Raw genomic sequence first — 6268 nt, forward strand, 5'->3', positions numbered from 1 at the left:
AACTCAGTCCCTAATCAAAGCTAAGCACTTTCACTTCTCTTATCTCACTTTATCTTCTTAGCAACTTTGTAAGACAAATAATGCAGAAATTAACCTTTTGATCAAAGAGACCAAGTTTCACAGCAGAGAAGGAGCTGGCCTTGGAGCCAGCCAGGAGCCGGTCCTAACACATGCTGCTCCACTTTACATGGTCAGAATCTGTTAGGGAACAAATTGATAAGCCTGGAGAAAGTTCAGATTCACTATTTAGTTATCAATTAGCTTTACTGACTTCAACTAGTGTAAGGAACATGCTTGTCAAAAAAGTAACACGTTTTCATTGTTGATATAACATCATAGGATAACTATAATGTTATACAGTAAAATATAACAATTGGCAGGAACTGCAGAGATCACTGAATCCAGCTCCCTTGTTTGAGAAGTGAGGAAAACGAAACAGAGCTAGGCGAGGGATTTGCCTGAGGACATACCGCAAGTTGCCTTAATGCTTTATACAAGTCAAGTAAGAAAACAGCCTGGAACAGTTGAAACATGTCAGTAGCTTGACTTGACTGCAGAATTGAGAGCAAGAAGTTAGCTGGTATCAGGGTGCAAAATGCCCTTTCCTGGGCTCCAGCCTTAGCTGGACCACATTGTGATTACCCTTTTCTGATTCTGCTGTCACATCTATGACATAATGGCATAAGCAGGCAAACGACTGTCCCCCACATCTACCCACTGGGATGTGCAGTAAAACGTTACTACTATTCAAAAGGTTTCTTCTCTGTGAGTACCTGAAGGCAGGACAGGGTGTGCTCTTTGTGTGTGACTCTCCGGCCAGTCTTCCACGGTAGGCTGTCACTTTGGGCTCCAATGAACCAGGCTGCTCTTCAGTATTCAGACCCTTGTGTGGTCTCCACATTGACCCTGGACTTGACCACGTGACTAGCTTTGGCCAACGGGATATTAGTAGCATGCAGCAAGCCAAGGCTGGATAAGTATTTGCATATTAGAACTGTCCCTCTTCCTCTCAGAACCCAGCCGCTGTGTGGTGAGATGCCCAGCCTAGACTTGTGCAAGGCAACACGGAGGAGAACCGAGGGTCTAGCCAATAGCTCCAACTGAGCACCCAGAAGACAGCCATTGAGTAAGCCATATTGGGAGTGGATTTTCCAATCCCAGTTGAGTCACCCCAGCTGATATCCCATGGAGCAGAGATGAGCTGTCCCCACAAGTCCTGCCGAAATTCCAGAGGAGTAAACAAAAAAATGACTCAAGTTTTAAACCAAAAAATTTTGGAGTGATGTGTTAGGTATCATCAGATAAATGAAATTCATTCCCCCCACAACCCTACACACCCATCTCTTATGCCTTAGGGCTTCTTGTAAATATCAGGTTTTCCATAATGTTGGTTGAACTAAAGAATGGCTTCCAAAAATAATTTTTATTGGTAGTCTCATAATGCAATAATCAGTTTAGGCATAATACCAGTTCTCATCCAGATATTAATAGTCCTCAATTCATGTTGGCTCTAAATACAACACAGGTCAGTTTCTCTCCAGTGTATATTTCTTAATTATGCATTAACTTATTTAGCTATTATGGTGGTAGGTGCTACAGTGAAAAAGTTTATTTTTCCCTTTTTAAGAGAATTAAATCAAAACTATGATATATGTCCATAAGTGAACTCGAAACAACAAGAACAAAGAAAGAAAGAAACAAACAAACAAACAAAACAGAAACAGACTCATAGATACAGAGAACAAACTGGTGGTTGCCAGACGGGGGAAGGCGGGAGAACAGATGAAGTAGGTGAAGCGGATGAAGAAGTACAAACTTCCAGCTACAAAATAAATAAGTCACCGGTGTGTAATGTACAGCATAAAGAATATAGTCAATAATCTTGGAACAAGTTTGCATGGTGACAGATGGTAACTAGACTTATTGTGGTGATCATAATGTATAAAAATATCGAATCACTATGTTGTACACCTGAAACTAATATAATACTGTATGTTAACTATGATTCCAAAACAGACAAACAAAAACTTCCCATGGGTTTACAATGTGATGAGTGTATTATGGACCTAGATAAACAGTTACATTTCCCTCAGAGCATCAGATAGACCGTCATTTTGAACTGTGCTGACCCGTCTCCCTTCACAGCCACCGTTCAGAAAGGACATGGTTCTGCTCTGAACTGTCTGAAATTCCAGAAGCCATCTCTTTTTCTTTTTTCTTTGTGAACTCTTTCTCTAAAGTAAAGGTGCAGTTCCTCTTGCCAGTGTCATTTCCATTTCTGCTCACTGAGCTTCAGCTGGTTTAAATTAAGGTCGTTGTCAACCAGACAACAAACTCAGCAAGAACTTTAATGAGAAGAAATAACACTGTGCCCCTCCTGTTACTCTCACTCATGTCCACTGAGCAGGACTGAACTTGAACTTCCCCTCTGAAAAAGAAACCAACATTTGACACACAGAGCTTCTAGCTTAATTTGAGCTTTTCCTTATTTTTTTATTTTTTTGTAATTTTATGTGGTAGATGAAAAGTGGTGATATCTTCCTCTCTCTTGTAAATCTGGGAGGTGGGTTCGTGTGAATGGGTCTCACTCTCCTTCACTGACAGTCTCAGGATATGGTGAAGGTCTCTTCAAACTCTATGCCTTAAATTTGATATTCATTTATTAATATGAAAAATAAAATTCCAGGTCCAGTGGTTAACACTCCACACTTCCACTGCAGGAAGCATGGGTTCGATCGCCGGTCAGGGAGCTAAGATCCTGCATGCCGTGTGGCACGACAAAAAATAAACAAAATAGAATAAAATAAAATTCCGGACCAAACTTCACTAGCATCCTACTTTCTTTCTATTTATTTATTTACTTTCAACTTGGACATTTTCCCAGTATTTATTATGAGTAAATTGGCCTCCTGGAATTGTTCTACAGAGTCATGATTAAATAAATAACCCTGTGGTGATACCCCTGTCTATGTGAGGAGCAGCTTGATTTCAAATCAAAATCTGCTGCTAAGACCATTTGCCCTTGTTATTCTTACTTTTTTCCCTTTCTTTTAAATTAGAGTATAGTTGATATACAATATGATATCATCCTACACTTTAAATATCCTAATTAAATTTGAATGAACTGATGCCTACTGGGCATCCAGTGAATGGAATCATAAATGTCAAACAAAGCCATTAACAATCACACTTCACACAAAGAAGTTCAAAGTATCAAAGGCAACTAATAGGGCTTCCCTGGTGGCGCAGTGGTTGAGAGTCCGCCTGCCGATGCAGGGAACACGGTTTTGTGCCCCAGTCCGGGAGGATCCCACATGCCGCGAAGCGGCTAGGCCCGTGAGCCACGGCCGCTGGGCCTGCACGTCCGGAGCCTGTGCTCCGCCACGGGAGAGGCCGCAACAGTGAGAGGCCCACGTACCACACATACACACACAAAAGCAACTAATAACTTACTGTAATCAGATTAAACTGGTCATTGGTGACAGTTTAATGCTCATGCAGGTCGATCTCCATTTTATAATGCAAATTTTGAATCAACACAGAAAATTAAAGAGAGTGTCCAGTGTTGAAAAGGATAGGCGGTTGCTTTTGAACATGCTTCTTGCTTTTCTCCTAACAGGAAGCTGTATCTGTATCTGGGATGATTTATAATAAGAATATGAGAACTGGTCCTTAAAAAATGAGAAGTAAAAGTGGCAGGAAGGTGGGGAGGGGGAGGTTTACTAGGCTAAAAATTTGGAGAAAAAGTACATAAACCTAGTGAAATTCAGAAAGCTGTAAGCTAGAGTTTACAGCCTATATAAAATGTTAATCTTATTCTTTACTTTACCTAGAAATAGGCCTATATAAGAGTTGAATGTACACTTTAACATCAATACCATTTCAAAAGAAATGGTAACATTTCTTTCTGTTTAAATTACCTGTGGTACAGTGGCCTGGAGTGTGAAATGCCCACAAGGGAAATGAGTAAGTTCTTTAAGAAGAGGAGCTGACTGACCCCTGGCCAGGGCCTCGAAACTGAGTCAAGAGAGCATTTTTTAAAGCTATATTACAATTGACCCCTTGATGTCTTGACATTAGTTTTGAGTTCAGTTTTTGGGGGATATTTGAGGGCCCTAAATACAATAATAGAGGAGACTTCTAGAGATTGGGCATAATTTGCCCTAAACTGAATAGAAACAATTTATCATGAGAGTAGAAAGGAAGAAAAGAAGTACAAGAAAGAAATCAAAGAGGAAATAAAAAAATACCTAGAAACAAATGACAATGAAAACATGACAACCCAAAACCTATGGGATTCAGCAAAAGCAGTTCTAAGAGGGAAGTTTATAGCAATACAAGCCCACCTTAAGAAACAAGAAACATCTCAGATAAACAACCTAACCTTACACCTAAAGCAATTAGAGAAAGAAGAACAACCCCCCCCCCAAAGTTAGCAGAAGGAAAGAGATCATAAAGATCAGATCAGAAATAAAGGAAAAAGAAATGAAGGAAACAATAGCAAAGATCAATAAAACAAAAAGATGGTTCTTTGAGAAGATAAACAAAATTGATAAACCATTAGCCAGACTCATCAAGAAAAAAAGGGAGAAGACTCAAATCAACAGAATTAGAAATCCAAAAGGAGAAGTAACAACTGACACTGCAGAAATACAAAGGATCATGAGAGATTACTACAAGCAACTCTATGCCAATAAAATGGACAACCTGGAAAAAATGGACACATTCTTAGAAAAGCACAACCTTCCAAGACTGAACCAGGAAGAAATAGAAAATGTAAACAGACCAATCACAAGCACTGAAATTGAAACTGTGGTTAAAAATCTTCCAAAAAACAAAAGCCCAGGACCAGATGGCTTCTCAGGCAAATTCTATCAAACATTTAGAGAAGAGCTAACACCTATCCTTCTCAAACTCTTCCAAAATATAGCAGAGGGAGGAACACTCCTCAACTCATTCTATGAGGCCACCATCACCCTTATACCAAAACCAGACAAAGATGTCACAAAGAAAGAAAACTATAGGCCAATATCACTGATGAACATAGATGCAAAAATCCTCAACAAAATACTAGTGAACAGAATCCAGCAGCTCATTAAAAGGATCATACACCATGATCAAGTGGGGTTTATCCCAGGAATGCAAGGATTCTTCAATGTACGCAAATCAATTGATGTGATACACCATGTTAACAAGTTGAAGGAGAAAAACCATATGATCATCTCAATAGATGCAGAAAAAGCTTTCCACAAAATTCAATACCCATTTATAATAAAAACCCTCCAGACAGTAGGCAGAGAGGGAACTTACCTCAACATAATAAGGGCCATATATGACAAACCCACAGCCAACATCGTTCTCAGTGGTGAACAACTGAAACCATTTCCACTAAGATCAGGAACAAGACAAGGTTGCCCACTCTCACCATTATTATTCAACATAGTTTGGGAAGTTTTACCCACAGCAATCAGAGAAGAAAAAGAAATAAAAGGAATACAAATCAGAAAAGAAGAAGAAAAGCTGTCACTGTTTGCAGATGACATGATACTATACATAGAGAATCCTAAAGACTCTACCAGAAAACTACTAGAACTAATCAATGAATTTGGTAAAGTAGCAGGATACAAAATTAATGCACAGAAATCTCTTGCATTCCTATACACTGATGATGAAAAATCCGAAAGAGAAATTAAGGAAACATTCCCATTCACTATTGCAACAAAAAGAATAAAATACCTAGGAATAAACCTACCTAAGGAGACAAAAGACCTGTATGCATAAAACTATAATACACTGATGAAAGAAATTAAAGGTGATACAAACAGATGGAGAGATATACCATGTTCTTGGATTGGAAGAATCAACATCATGAAAATGACTATACTACCCAAAGCAATCTACAGATTCAATGCAATTCCTATCAAACTACCAATGGCATTTTTCACAGAACTAGAACAAAAATTTCACAAATTGTATGGAAACACAAAAGACCCCGAAGAGCCAAAGCAATCTTGAGAAAGAAAAACAGAGCTGGAGGAATCAGGGTCCCGGACTTCAGACTATACTGCAATGCTACAGTAATCAAGACAATATGGTACTGGCACAAAAACAGAAATATAGATCAATGGAACAGGATAGAAAGCCCAGAGCTAAATCCACGCACATATGGTCACCTTATTTTTGATAAAGGAGGCAAGAATATACAATGGAGAAAAGACAGCCTCTTCAGTAAGTGGTGCTGGGAAAATTGGACAGCTACATGTAAAAG

The sequence above is a fragment of the Delphinus delphis genome, chromosome 21, assembly GCF_949987515.2.
Source record: "Delphinus delphis chromosome 21, mDelDel1.2, whole genome shotgun sequence".
Classification (NCBI taxonomy): Eukaryota; Metazoa; Chordata; class Mammalia; order Artiodactyla; family Delphinidae; genus Delphinus; species Delphinus delphis.